Below are 16,127 nucleotides of genomic sequence, written 5' to 3'. Positions count from 1 at the left end.
AGTTTCTTCTGCTTTTTCTGTTCCCATTATCCTTAGAGTTGGTCTTTTTATATGACCAAGTATTCCCAGAGGTTTTTTTGTCAGGAGATTTTTCAGATTTAATATTTTCTTTGACTGATATATCTATGTCTTTGATGCCTAAGATTATGAAAAAACTTCCATCTTTTGTATTCTGTTGGTGAAGCTTAGTTCTGTAGTTCCTGTTTGAATTCTCAAATCTTTCATTTCCAGAACTTCCTCAGTTTAGGTTTTCTTCATCAGTTCTACTTCCAACTTCAGGATGTGGCGGTTTTAATCATTTCCTCACACTATTTGTGTTCTCATGGATTTCTTTAAGGGATTCAATCATTTGCTCTTTAAGGTCCCCCATCATCTTCATACAGGCTGTTTTTATGTCTTTCTCTTGTGCTTCTGCTATGTTGAAATATTCAGTGCCTGCTGTGGTAGGGTAGCTGGGCTCCAATGAAGACATATTATCCTGGCTGTTATCGACCATCTTTCTGTGTTGACATCTAGGCATCTTGGATTAGGATGATTATAGGTCTAGGTGATATGATATCTGGTTTTGTCTCTGTTGATGAGTGTTTATTTTGTTCCTTGGTTTCTGCTTCCTCCTTGGACTTTACAAGAGTGTGGTAACTGTGTGTTTCCTGGCAGAAAATATTCCGAGGGCCTATTTTTCTGGCCTGCTCAGTTGGTATGTTCTCAGGGAATGCCTGCTGATCTTGAAGGCTGGGATAATGAAATGAATTGGAGGAAGGACAGTTAGGGGAAAAGATCTGTGTGATTTCCTGGGGATGGGGTCATAAAGGAAAGGGAGACTGAAGCAGATTTCCTGCTACAGAGCTGGGGATGAGACTGTGGAGATTGGACCACAGGAGCAGAAGGAGAGGCATGGATTTGCTTTCAGCCTACTTGCTTCCCTAGCAGGAGTGGCCATTGGGTTATCAGGGATACCTGATGGGACTGGGGGCAGGAACAAAGCAGCAAGTGGGAGCAGGGAGGTTAGAAGGAGAAGGTCTGTAGGATCTACATAAGATCTGTCCAGGATGCAGGAAAAGCTGCTACAGGTATTCCACTACCGAGCTGGAGAGGAGACTGGGGTATTAGATATGGGGGAGCAGAGAGAGAAGAGAAGACCTGCATTTAGCACATCTGGTTTTCTGGTAGGTGTGGCCTGGGGATTAGCAGGGGGTGCCTGCTGGTGTTGGGGGCTGGTTAGGAGGAGATGATCTGTAGGATCCACAGGAGATGTGGGCAGGGCCGCGAGGGAGGCTGCATCTGGTGTAATGTTGCCCAACCAAGGGTGAACCTATGCTTCTCTTCTAACTTCTATTGCTAAGAGTCCTTGGCACTCCCTCCGTGAACCTATATCATTCTCTGTGGTTGCCTTGTTATTTTCATTTCCTTCATCTCTATATCCTCTGTTTGGTGTGTTTTCTCCTCTTTTCTGCTTCTGGACTAGGACTCCTTCTAATCCCAGATGATCTCCTCTCAACAGCCTCAACTGTATCTGCAAAGATTTCTTCTCCAAATAATTTCACATTTACAGGTTGCTGTTCAAAATATTTTAAAGAAGACAATATTCAAACTACTATAAAGCAAGAATAAAGTTAGTGTTTGAAAGTACTACAAATATGGAGTACTACTCAGTGGGAAAAAACAATGACATATTGAAATTTGCACACAAATGGATGGAATTAGAAAAAAAACATCCCAAGTGAGGTAACCCAGACCCAGAAAAACAAGCACAGTAGGTTCTCACTCATAAGTGAATATTAGATGTAAATCAAAAGATAATGAGCCTATGAAACTTAGATAACGAGGAGAAACATACATGGATTCCCCTGGAAAGGGAAAATAGGCAAGATCTCCTGAGAAAATTGGGAGTGTGGGGGTTGGGGGAGAAAGGAGAGTAGAAGGGGAGAAGGGTGGGAGAAGGGGAGGTGGGAGAACTTGAGGAAATGGGATAATCAAGATGGGGGAGTGGAAAAATGGAGAGCAAGGAAAGAAATACCTTGATTGAGGGACCCATTATGGGGCTAGCAAGAAACTGGCTGGTGTGGGAAGGCCTTTTGTATATGTGTTGCTTTTATTGGCTAATAAAAAAGCTGCTTTCAGCCAATGGCTTAACAGAATATAGCCAAGCTGGAAGATAGAGAGCCGGCAGAGTCAGGGAGAAACCATGAAACCATGTAGCCTCTGCCAGAGACAGATGCACCAGAAACTTACAGCCACATGGTTATACACAGATTAATAAAAATGGGTTAACTTAAGATATAAGAATTATCCAGAAATACACTTAAGCTAATGACCAAGCAGAGATTTAAATAATATAGTTTCTAAGTGATTATTTCGGGTCTAAGTGGCTAGGAACAAATAAGCAGCCTCCATCAACACCTGGCACTAGAGAAATTCCCAGGAATCCACAAGGATGACCCCATCTATGACCATAAGCAGTTGTGGAAAGGATGCTTAGGCATTGCCCTGCAGTCAGACATTGATGACTACCTTGTCATCATAGAACCTTCATCATGTAACTGATGGAAGCAGTTGCAGAAATCCACAGTGAAACACTGGCCTGAGCTCCCAAAGTCCAGTCGAATAGAGGGAGAAGCAACAATATGAGCAGAAGGGTCAAGACCATGTTAGTGATACCCACTGAAACAGCTTACCTGAGCTAACGGGAGCTCACCAACTCTGGCCTGAGAGCAGAAAAAATGACATAGGACTAAACTAGGCCATTTGAATGTGGGTGACAATTGTATGTATGGGTCAGACTGTGGGGCCACTGACCGTGAGGCCAGGATTTATCCCTACTACTTCTACTGGCCTTTTGGAACTGACCCATTCTCTTTGGAGGGATACCTTGCTTGGCCTTGGTCCTGCCTCAAACCAATGTGCTAGACTTTGTTGGCTTCCCATGGGAAGCCTTACCTTCTCTGAGGAGTAGATGGTATGGGGTGAGGGAAAGGTGGAGGGACCAGGAGAAAGGAAGGGAGTGTGCAGATGAAAGTTTGTGTCCCTCTTGGTTCTGCAGCCATTCAGTGCTGTGGGACAATGCTCTTGTACCCTGTAACTTGTCACTTGTATTGGTTTAATAGAATGCTGATTGACCAGTAGCCAGGCAAGAAGTATAGGTGGGGCAACGAGACTAGGAGAATTCTGGGAAGAGAAAAAGCTCAGTCTATAGGTGCCAGTCAGCGACCAAGGAAACAAGACATAGAAAATGAGGTAATGCCACAACCATATGCAATACATACACTATAGAAATGGGTTAATTTAAGATATAAGAGCTAGCTAGGAATATGCCTGAGCCACTGACCAATTAATGCTGTAAGTAATTATAGTTTCTGTCTGATTATTTGGGTCTGGGTAGCTGGGAAATAAAAGCAGAATCTCCATCTACAGAAGTAGGAAACAGGACTGGTATGTAAAATGAGAAAAGATAGTTTTTTAATAAATAAATAAGTACTGTGTGATTTAAGAGGTGATGATCTAAATTTATATAACTAGAATGAGATTTTTGCAGGGAAAAAAAAGGTTTTCTTCTAGTTTATTTTAGTATGAGATCACAACTTTGGTGTTTGTTTTCCTTAGTAGATAAAGGAACTTAGTCTAGGATAGAACCAAATCCAACTGGCAAATAAAAAAAGTCAATGAAATGATTCCTAATGATATTATGTTCCACTTGTGGACCAGAGTCCTAGCATAATCATCATCAGAGAGGCTTCATCCAGCCTCTGTATCTGTAAGAACAGATACAGAATCCTGTGCACAGCCAAGCATTAGGCAGTATTCAGGTAGTCCTGTGAGAGAGGGGGAGGAGGGATTGTAGGAGTCAGGGGTGGAGAACACTAGAAAAACACAGCTCACAGAATCAACAGGGCTCATCGACTGAAGGAACAATCACAGATCCTGCTTGGGTCTGTGCTAGGTCCTCTGCACATATGTTATGGTTGTGTAGCTTGGTGTTCTTGTGATACTCCCAACAGTGGAAGTGGGGGTGTCTTTGACTCTTTTGTCTGATCCTGGGACCCTTTCCATCCCTGGGTTGCCTCATCGAGTTTTGATATGAGTGTCTGTGCCTAGTCTTGTGGATAATTTGTTATGTCCTATTCAGTAGATATTCCTGTAAGACATGTACTTTTCTGAAGGGGAACACAGAAGGAGTGGATCTGGGAAGAGGGGAGATGGAGGTGGGCTTGGAGGAGTGGAGGAAGGGGAAATTTTAGTAGGGATATACTGTGTGAGAGAAGAGTAAAAAAGAATAGTAAGAGATCAGATCTCTTTCTTCAATCATACAACCTCAAATCCATTTGTATTAGTCATGACTGATGTTACAAAATACCTGAACTCAGTGAAGGGTTTTTCTTGGTGCACAGTCTGAGAGTACAGTTGTGCTGCAAGCAGGATCGTGGGGAGGCAGTGAGTCACCTCATATACAGTCAGGAAGTGGAGAATGAGGGATGCGCTTGTTCCCTTCTCTTCAGTCTAAGATCCCTGCCCATGGAATGGTGCTGCCATGTTAATGTAGGTCTTCCCAGCTCAGTCAGCCTAATCTAGACAACCCCTCACAGGCACAGCCAGAGGCTGACCTAATCAGCTATATAACCCCTCACAGGCCCGCCCAGAAGCTGGCCACCTTTTAGGTGATCCTAGATCCTGTTGGGTTGACCATATTAATCACTTAATGTGCAGATTAAATCAACCATTTAAGCTTCAACAAATGCATGTGTGTTGTTCAGAATCCCTTTCTCTTACACCTCCCTGGGAACCCCTGTGTAAGACACATATGACAGCAAGCTTGTGAAACATTGCAAGGTACATGAGGCAGAAAGATGCAAAGCCAAGACTTCATTTCTGGTTTGGTTGGTTTCTACCACTGGTTTCCAATGAGGAGAACATCTTTTTATCTGGTAATGTTGGCACAACCACATGCTGACAGTGAGCTACATCTAGCTTTAAGGAATGTCTCTTTTTCCTCTTACTAGAAGTACTTTTGGAAGGTTTGAATCCATTTCTGTCATCGTACTTCATGAGAATTAACTGTGGGTATTTAAAATAAGATTTTATTGTTTTATTTTTTCTTTTTTTATTTATTTTTTATTGAAAAAAAATTTCACTTCCTCCCAGCTTCCCATTTCCCTCCCCCTCCTCCCACTCCTCTCCCCCTCCCTCTCCAGTCCAAAGAGCAGTCAGGGTTCCCTGCCCTGTGGAAAGTCCAAGGTCCTCCCCCCTCCATCCAGGTCTAGGAAGGTGAGCATCCGAACTGGCTAGGCTCCCACAAAGCCAGAACATGAAGTAGGATCAAAACCCAGTGCCATTGTCCTTGGCTTCTCATCAGCCCTCATTCCGCCATGTTCAGAGAGTCCGGTTTTATCCCATGCTTTTTCAGTCCCAGTCCAGCTGACCTTGGTGAGCTCCCAATAGATCAGCCCCACTGTCTCCGTGGGTGGGTGCACCCCTCGTGGTCCTGACTTCCTTGCTCATGTGCTCCCTCCTTCTGCTCCTCATTGGGACCTTGGGAGCTCTGTCCGGTGTTCCAGTGTGGTTCTCTGTCTCTATCTCCATCCATCACCAGGTGAAGGTTCTATAGTGATATGCAAGATATTCGTCAGTATTGCTATAGGATAGGGCCATTTCAGGTTCCCTATCCTCAGCTGCCCAAGGAACTAATTGGGGACATCGCCCTGGGCACCTGGGAGCCCTCTAGGTTCAAGTCTCTTGCCAACCCTAAGATGGCTCCCTTAACTAAGATATATGCATCCCTGCTCCCATATCCACCCTAATTTTATTGTTTTAAATAAGCTTTTTAATAATTTTAACAAACTCACTCTCAAGTGTGACATCATGCTGATTAAAAACATCAACAGCTCTGAGTTCTGTTGCTGAGTCTGCCCTGTGCTCACCTGAGGCATCCCATTAATCATCATTATGCCACAGTCTGTCCTATAATATTTCTTAATTACCATTTCTGTTACCTATCCATCTACTCTGTTAATTGACACAAAATAAACTCCTCAGACCCTAAGGCACTAAAGCAACAGTCTTCCTTGCCTTGCCAGAATTGAGCCCCAGGAGCAGCTTATACATAAAAGATGAAGAGACCCCAAGCTCTTGGAACTCAGTGAACAGTAAACTTAGAAAATGCTGTCTACACGGAATCTTGTCTTCCTTTCTTCTCGGCTGACTTTAACTTTACCCACCTTTCAAGGCTGAGCCAAATCACTACATCTTCTGTGAATTCTTCTTTAATTATGGTTCTTATTGCCAACATCATAATGTACACCATTTATTTGATTCTGCCCTTATACTTTTATACTGCATATACAAATATTAATTCAGCTAGACTATGAATTTCCTTAGGACATTTCATGCTTAATTGCCTTTAATACTTATGAATAAAAGTAATAATAAGTAATAACAGTAACACTGCTATCCACAATTATGAGATACTGGTCTAGGGAGTTTACACAAATTATCCCAATAAATTATATCCAGTCTTTGATGTAAGTGCTTTAGTTGTCATGCTTCACTTTACAGGGTAAAATGGGATGTGATCACCCAGTTACAAAATAGCAGAGAGCATACTGGGCAGCCTGAGCCCAGATCACAAGTTTTGGTCCTTAAATAGCACTGCTCCTTCTCAGTGCCTGCCAGCATACTTTCTTATCTGGTCACCCTCAGCTGGTTAAATGGAAATTCCTGTTTTTCAAGGCTGAAAGAAAGAGAACAAGGGCATAACTTACCTCATACACTGAGGACAGGAAAAGGAGAAACGCTCTAAACCCCAAAGATAAACTATGAAAATAGGATTCACAGATATTTGGAGTGGAAGAAAAGTAGAGAAAACTATGAACAAAATATACTGATATGGAAATGTCATCATAAAATAATTTTTATAAGCTAATATTATAGCTTATAAAATTTAAAGCATCAAGGTTAAAACATAGGCAAAGAAAGGAATCAAAATATCAGGTGTAGAAAAAAGTCTGCCTTGGACAGAAATATATCCAACCAAAAGTTGGAATCAGGCTGGCTGGTGAGAGGCTCAGAGTCCAGCTGCCAAACCTGACACCCTGAATTTAATCCCCACAACCTTATATGTTGGGAGATGAGAACTGATAACCCCTGACTTCCAGGAGCATGCATCTCATATGCACATGCAAACATGGACACACACACACATACTTGCAGCCTAAAAAATAAAATTATCTTCATCTGCATACAGATTGAAAATTAATAATATTTTAATGCCATAGAGTACTTCCTTGATAACAAACTTCTGCTCTAGCAGATAGCAGTTGCTGGACCAACTGACTAGAACCTAAATCACAGGCAGTCAGCATCCCCTGGCCATATGCCGTGGGCAGCAATTAGAGAAGCTAAGAGCAGAATGCAGGAGCTCTGAGTCTCACAACAGAAACCATACAGCATCAGAGCAGCTGTAGATTTCTGGCCTTAATTCAACTCATCTTCCCCTGAAAATTATTTTTAAAAAGAGCACATTGCATTTAAGAATTTAAAAGATAGGTTAGGCATGGTAGTGCATGCCTATAGCCCTAATCCTCGGGAGGCTGAGGCAAGAGGATCATGAATTTGAAGACAGCCTAGGATAGATAGTGAAAAAGGGGGAAAAGGAGATTTGCAATCGATCCCACCAGTGCACAAATAGAAGAAAACTGAACTAACTTCTTGGCTTTATCTAAATTCTAAATAACTAAACTTAAATTCTACATGCAATGCCTGGAGCCCTAGGAAGTGCAGAGCACTGTGCTGTAGTACTGTCCCACAGAGGCACATAACGAGCTGTCAGTCAGCATGTCCAAGCTTGAGAATAGGAGTCAGCAAATGCCGTGGGCAGCTGCAATAACCAGCCAGAGCCAATGGAAACCGACTTTGTCCTGCATGTCTCAGCTGTGGGGATGGAGATCCCAGGGTTCTGTTCCATACACTTCAAACACTTATCCAGTTCCAACTTTACCCCCTAATTTAACCCAGAAGTCATATACTTCTAGTGACTTCGGACCTTTGCAGGATTCGAGAACATCTAGAAAGCCTTCCAAGTGTTTTTCTCTTACACACATTTGTTCAGAAGGTCAGTTCCATGCTCTGAGCACAGGAAGCTTTTCTGACATCACATCTACTTTTTGAAGCTATTCAGCCCTCCTGTTTTCCATGAACTTTATTTTGCCATCTGTAATTACTGCAGCTACAAAACTTAAATTAGCTAACTTGTGCCCCCTAAAGGCACAAGAGAGCCTGTGTGGCCTCTCTAAAATCTCTTAAGCACTCCTACAAAACTCTTAATAAAATAATTCAACAGTACGGTTCTACATATGGATAAAAAATAAGGACATAATAAAGGTCTCAGCAGATGTCATCGGTATCATTACATATTAAGGTAAAGAGAAAAACTGTAAAACCTCTATAATCTTTGATATATTGTGAGATCTAGCAAATTGCTTAACCGCTCTATCTCATATTTCTTAGCTATAAAACAACATAATTGAATATGATTTTTAAAAAATTGACAAAATACTTTTATTTTATAAAATGAAAAAGCTTAAGTTTGGAGATTTTTGCATGGTCCTGGTTGTGAACTAGATGTGGAAGTGAAGGGAGATATGTGTATTCAAATGGTACTCATGGAAGAGGGAGGAGCCTCAGCTAAGAAAACGCCTCCATAAGGGCAGGCAAGCCTGTAGGGCATTTTCATAATTAGTGACTGATGAGAGAAGGCCCAGTAAATGGTGATTGGTACTATCTCTGGGCAGCTGATCCTGGGTTCTATGAGAAATCGGGCTGAGTAAACCATGAGGAACAAGCTATAAGCAGCTCCACTCCATGGCCTCTGCATCAGCTCCAGGGTCCAGTTCCTGCCCTGTGTGAGTTCCTGTCCTGACTTTCTTCAGTGATGAGCAGTGTTGTAGAAGCATAAGACAACTAAACCCTTGCTCCCCAAGTTGCTTTGGTCTTTGGCCATGGTGTTTCATCACAGCAACATTCACTGTGAAAAGGACAAGAATAGGATTGACCGGAGTGGAGAGAGGCTAAGAGAGGGGAATGAGGTAAACAGGATCTAAATATGGTATGTCCATGAAAGAATATGTCATAATGAAATCAATTCTTATATATAATTAATATATGCTAATAAAACAGTTGAAAATAAATATTTGCATGAAATTCAAAGAAAGTCTAGTGAATTACAAAAGAAAAAGATGTCAGAGTGTGTCATCATCCTGTCCACCTTTGCAAATCAGTATTAAACCGAGAGGATGCCATGTGTCTGTAAGTGTGTTGTTTTCATGCAAATACTTAGATGGAACTCACCAGCTGTCCTCTCTTGCCCCATATGCAGTGGCACTCATTGTATAAGCTCCCTCACAATGACATACTCTAAAGAATATAAGTAGGGGACCTCTGCAGGACCAGGCCTGAGCAAGTAAACTTTGCTGGAGGAGGTCTGAGCCAGTGACCTCCACCTGACCAGGCTTGAGCCAAAAACCTCTTCCAGAGCAGGCCCAAGACAGGGACATATGGCTCAGCCAGCGACCTTCTCTGGAGTAGGCCCGAACTGCAACCTCCAATGGACCAGGCCCAAGTCAGCAATCTCTGAGGGAATAGGCCTAAGACAGGGACACCCACAGGAGCAGGCCTTAACCAGCAACCTCCATAAGGAGCAGGACCAACAAAGTGACCTCTGTGGGTGCAGGCACAAACCACCTCCAGGATTGCAGAGCACAATCCAGGAATGCCAAGTGATTTCTGGGAATGGTTGAGTGAACTCCAGGGTGACTGAAAACTTGGCCCTGACTCCACCATGAGGAGCAACTATCTGAGCCTTGGATCCACTGGCACCTGGAAGAGTGACCAACAGAGACACAGCTCCAACTACACCAATCAGAGGAAAAGATAAGTTGACAAAGTAAAAACACACTCAACAAAACAAAGAAAACAACACACTAACAAAAACTAGTGGCTCTAAAACAGCAAGACTTGAACATCCCAATACAGATGATGAAGAAGAAAATGACCTTAAAAAGGAGAATATTTGAAGCCCTTAAAGAGGAAATGAAATATTCCCACAAAGAAATGGAGGAAAAGACAAGCAAAAAATTGGAAGAAATCAACAAATCCCTTAACAAATACCAAGGAAAAGCAATAAAGCAGATGAAAGAAATTATTCAAGACTTGACAATAAATTAAACACAAACAAGGGACTTCTGGGAAAATATGGAAAAAGAATCAGGAAACATAAATGTAAGAATAAACAGCAGAATACAAGATATGGAAGAGAAGATCTCAAGTTGAAGGTGCGATACAGGAAATAGATTCATCAGTCAAAGAAAAAATTAAATCTAACAGAAGTTTAACACAAAATAGCAAGGAAATATGGGACACCATGAAAAGACCAAACCTAAGAATAATAGGGATAAAAGAAGGAGAAGAAGTCCAACTCAAAGCACAGAAAATTTATTCTATGAAATCAGAAAAAAAAAACTTTCCCAACCTGAAGAAAGATGTGCATATGAACATACAAAAAGCTTACAGAACACCAAATAAAGGACCAAAAACAAAATTCCCCTTGCCATATAATAATCAAAATGCTAAACATACAAAATAAAGACAGAATATTAAGAGCTGCAAAGGGAAAAGGTCAAGTAACATATAGAAGCAGACCTATCAGAATTATGCCTGATTTCCCAATGGAAACAATTAAAACCTGATTATGCAGACATTAAGAGAGCATGAATACTAGCCCAGACTAATATACCCAGAAAAACTTTCAATCACCATAGATGAACAAAACAAGACATTTCATGACAGCACCAGATTTAACCAATACCTAGTCACAAACACAGCACTACGCAAAGTACTAGAAGAAAAATTTCAACCCAAAGAAGTTAGCTACATCAACAAAAACACAGACAAAGATGATCTCAGAGCAGCAAATCCCAAAGAAGGGAAAAACACACACAATAACATCACCAACAATAAAAACTAAAATAACAGGAACTAGCAATCACTGGTTATTTACATCCCTTAATGTAAATAGACTCAATTCACCTATAAAAACACACAGGCTAACAAATTGGATAGGAAAACAGAATTCATCCTTCTGCTGCATACAAGAAACATACCTCAAAATTAAAGACAGATATTGCCTCAGAGCAAAGGGTTGGGAAAAAAAATTCCAATCAAATAGACCTAAGAAACAAGCTGGTGTAGCTATCCTAATATCTAACAAAATAGACTTCAAACTAAAATCAGTCGGAAGAGACAAAGAAGGACATTTCATATTTGTCACAGGAAAAAATCTAACAAGAGGAAATCTCAATATGAACATCTATGCTCCAAGTACAATGGCACCCTCATTTGTAAAAGAAACACTACTAAAATTTAAATCACACATTAAACCCCACACACTAATAGTAAGAGACTTCAACACCCTACTCTTACCACTGGACAAGTCTGCCAGACAGAAACAGAGAAATAAGGGAACTAACAGATGTTATGGCTCAAATGGACTTAACAGACATCTCTAGAACATTCCATCCAAACATAAAAGAATATACTTTCTTCTCAGCACCTCATGGAACCTTCTCAAAAATTGAGCACATACTCGGTAACAAAGCAAACCTCAACAGATACAAAAAACATTGGAATAACCCCATATATCTTATCAGATCATCATGACTTAAAAAAGAATTCAGCAGCAACATTAATTTCAGAAAGGCCACAAACACTTGGAAACTAAACAATGCTCAGCTGAATCAACAATTGTTCAAGGAAGAAATAAAAGACTTCCTAAAATTCAACAAAAACGACCACACAGCATACCTAAATTCATGGGACACAATGAAAGCAGTGTTAAGAGAAAAGTTCATAGCACTAAATGCCTACATAAAGAAGCTGGAAAGTTGTTAACTAGTGAGTTAACAGAACACCTGAAAACTCCAGAACAAAAAGAATCAAACTCCCCCAGGAGGTTTAGACAGCAGACAATAATCAAATTGAGAGATGAAATAAACAAAATAGAAACAAAGAAAACAATACAAAAACTCAATTAGACAAAGAGTCAGTTCTTCAAGAAAATCAACAAAATAGACAAATCTTTATCCAAACAAACCAAACGGCAGAGAGAGAATACCCAAATTGACAAAATCAGAAAGGAAAAGTGGGACATAACAACAAACATGGAGGAAATCCAAAGAATCATTAGGCCATACTTCAAAAATCTATACTCCACAACATTAAAAAGCTTAAAGGGAATGGACCATTTTCTGGAGAAATATCACTTACCAAAATTAACACCAGATAAGCAAATTAAATAGATGCATAACTACTAAAGAAATAGAAACAGTCATCAAAAGTCTCCCAAACATAAAAAAACACCCAGGACCAGATGGTTTTAGTGTAAATTTCTACAAGAATTTCAAAGAATTAATATCAATACTCCTCAAATTTGTCCACACAATAGAAACAGAAGGAACATTGCCAAATACTTTTTATGAGGCTGCAATTACCCTGATACCCAAACCACAAAAAGAAAATTACAAACCAGTCTCACTCATGAACATTGATTCAAAAATACTCAATAAAATATTAGCAAGCCAAATGCAAGAAATCATAAGGAAAAAATCAGCCACCATGACCAAGTAGGCTTCACCCAGAGAAGCATGAATGATTCAACAATCAAAAATCTGTCAGTCTTCAAACTCAACAACAGAGCTACAGTACTAAAAACAGCCTGGTACTGGCATAAAAAGAGACAGGAGAACCAATGGAACCGAATTGAAGGCCCGGATATTAATCCACACACCTACGAACACCTGACTTTTACAAAAAAGCAAATAATATAAAATGGAAAAAAAGAAAACATATTTAACAATTGGTGCTGGCATAACTGGATATCAACATGTAGAAAAATGAAAATAGATCCATACCTATCACCATGCACAAAACTCAAGTCCAAATGGATCAAAGACCTCAGCATAAAACCAATAGCATTGAACTTCACAGAAGAGAAAGTGGGAAGTACACTTGAATGCATTGGCACAGGAGACAAATTCCTAAATATAACCCCAGTAGCACAAACACTGAGAGAAACAATTAACAAATGAGATGCCCTCTTAAAACTGAGAAGCTTTTGTAAAGCAAAGGACACAGTCAACAAGACAAAACAGCAGCATACAGAATGGGAAAAGATCTTCACCAACCCCACATCAGACAGAGGGTTGATTGCAAAATATACAAAGAATTCAAAAACATAGTTATCAAAAGAACAAATAATCCAATAAAAATGGAGTACAGCCATAAACAGAGATTTCTCAACAGATGGATCTAAAATGGCTGAAAGACACTTAAGGAAATACTCAAAATCTTTAGCTATCAGAGAAATGAAAATCAAAACAACACTGAGATTCCATCTTACACCTGTAAAAATGGCCAAGGTCAAAAACACAGATGACAACTTATGCTGAAGAGGATGTGGGGAAAGGGAACACTCCTCCTTTGCTGGCGGGAGTGCAAACTGTATGGCCCCTTTATCCAAAGTATGGCGATTTCTCAGAAAATTAGGAAGCAACCTTCCTCATGACCCAGCAATACCACTTTTGGGTATATACCCAAAGTATGCTCAATCATGTCACAAGGACATATGCTCACAAGGATATGTTCATAGCAGCATTGTTTGTCATAGCCAGAACCTGGAAACAACCTAAATGCCCTTGACCGAAGAATAAATAAAGGAAAATGTGGTACATTTACACAATGAAGTACCACACAGCAGAAAAAACAATGACATCTTGAAATTTGTGGGCAAATGGATGGATCTAGAAAACATCATATTGAGTGATGTAACCCAGACCCAGAAAGACAAATATCATATGTATTCACTCATAAGTGGCTTTTAGGTATAAAGCAAAGAAAACCAGCCTACAATTCACAATCCCAAAGAACCTAGACAACAAAGAGGACCCTAAGAGAGATATACATGGATCTAATCTACATAGGAAGTAGAAAAAGACAAGATCTCCTGAATAAAGTGGGGTTATAGGGACCATGGGAGAGGGTAGAGGGGGGAGGCAGGGAATTTGAGAATATATTTAGCTCAATAAAAACAATAGAAAAAGAAAACTATGTCTGACTACCTAGTCTTCAACTCCTTCAAAGACCCCAGAAGAATATGATATTACCATAGTAAATAGGAAGTGAAATGCAAGCCGCTTCCAAAGCTAAAAGAAGTGACGAATCCGCTGGCTGGCTGTAACATTGGGTTATCCATTTTCAACCTACAGGCCTAGAATATCTAACAGAATTTTCTGTGAAACAAAAAGTTCTGAAGGACTGTTCTACTCTGCCTTGGTAAAGTTCAGCAGATGCTTTGTTTTGTGTCAATTTTGACTGCATACTGTCAGCAGTCAAGACAAGGACAGTTTCTTGCTCAGAGGCTAACTTTTGACACAAAGAAAGCAAACTCTATATGGAGCTTCTTCAGTGTCCATCATCTCATCTGAAGTAGATGGTGCTGCCAGGAGTAGATGTGACTCATTGTCATGAAAAGTCTTACACTATTAAAACATTTTAATTGCCATTTTCTGTAGGTTTCTAAAGTGCTTGAAGACCACCTGTCTATCTAAAGTATATGTTTGACCTTGAAAACATACCTAACATGACTATAAGTTTGGTAGTTATAGACAACTATTAATTTGTATTTATTATCCTAAATATCTTTCAAAGACTAAAACTTTATGTTACCTTTCAAAATGAGTTGCATAGTACAATACCTTAAACAAAAATGGAAACATATAAAAATGTGTTCTAACAAAAATAACCTGAAGCTTGAATCTATATACAAAAATCCATACCAATGTAAAATATTTGAGACTAGTGGTTGTTCAAAAGTAGACCCAACAATTTACCCTTTTACTCAGCATTTATACTATATCCTCCCTTTCAATCTTCAGAAAGATATCTCTGAAGCCAATCTTTGTTCAATATTTTTTTTCTGACCATGTGTAATAACAATTTATAGCCAACCCTCTGAATTACCAAAAACCACCCATGCCTCCTCTTGGGAATATGGGTATCATGTTTTCTAGACTGCTTCCTGTTGTCTGGGGGTGATGGCCTCTTTGAGGGACCCTGAGAAAATTGGAGTAATGGTCAATTGTTGGGAGAGTCTAGTCTCAGTGTGATGAGAAAATGTAGGTATGACTTATCTGAAGTTTGGGCTAGAGTAGTCTGTGAGACTGGGCCGTTTCAACCAGCAGCACTGAAGTTGTTCTGGTTGTAGAATTTTGAGTAAACTGCAACAGAGGCATTGGGAAAGGTTGGATCACCTGGGCTACTTGTATTCATGGTTATCTGTTCCATCTTCTTCTGAAAACACACAAACTTTTAAAGATAGCACATGTATCTGCATTAATGTAAGTATGGAATGTGTGGTGTGCACAAGTCAGCTAAAGATGATTTTCTGCTCTATGTTTGAGCAGGTCAAAAGCATCTGTCAGCTTTATAAATCATTTTGGACTGTATAACCAACTATAAATCTCCATTCATGTCATATGGAAAGATGGCATATAATAATTTCATGAGGACTCTGTAGTCAAAATGATTTATCATGTCTCATCCAGTCTCAAAACTGTTTCCATAGTAGAGGGATTAGTATATACATCACCTGTCTTATATGTTCTTTTTGGCTTCTTTGTTCATGTCTGTAGCCAAGATTTCCAGAAGGTCTCCCCTGGTCAAATCTAATCTTTATTAGTTTTGAAAGAAATTATAGTTTTTGTGGGTTTTTTTTGAAAGATAGGCATAACCTATCCCCCAGTGCAACATATTTCCTCACTTTCATCCTGAAGTTAAGATATTCTTAAAATATATAGGTTGCTTTAGTTTAGCAAATTTTTCTACAATCCAATGTCTCTAAGCAACATTTGTCTTTTGTTCATCAGCATTCAAAGAATTTAAAGTTAACAAAGCGACATACAGGATCCAGGTATCCTGTGTATTTTTCATTCTTACATTTCTTATTTTTTATTATTTTCTTCTTCTTTCAAGATGTATTTTATTTTTTAAACTATTCTTTTTTTTTTTTTTTTTTTTTTTTTTTTTTT

This window comes from Microtus ochrogaster, unplaced genomic scaffold, assembly GCF_000317375.1.
Source record: "Microtus ochrogaster isolate Prairie Vole_2 unplaced genomic scaffold, MicOch1.0 UNK22, whole genome shotgun sequence".
NCBI lineage: Eukaryota > Metazoa > Chordata > Mammalia > Rodentia > Cricetidae > Microtus > Microtus ochrogaster.
This window is presented reverse-complemented; position numbering follows the sequence as displayed.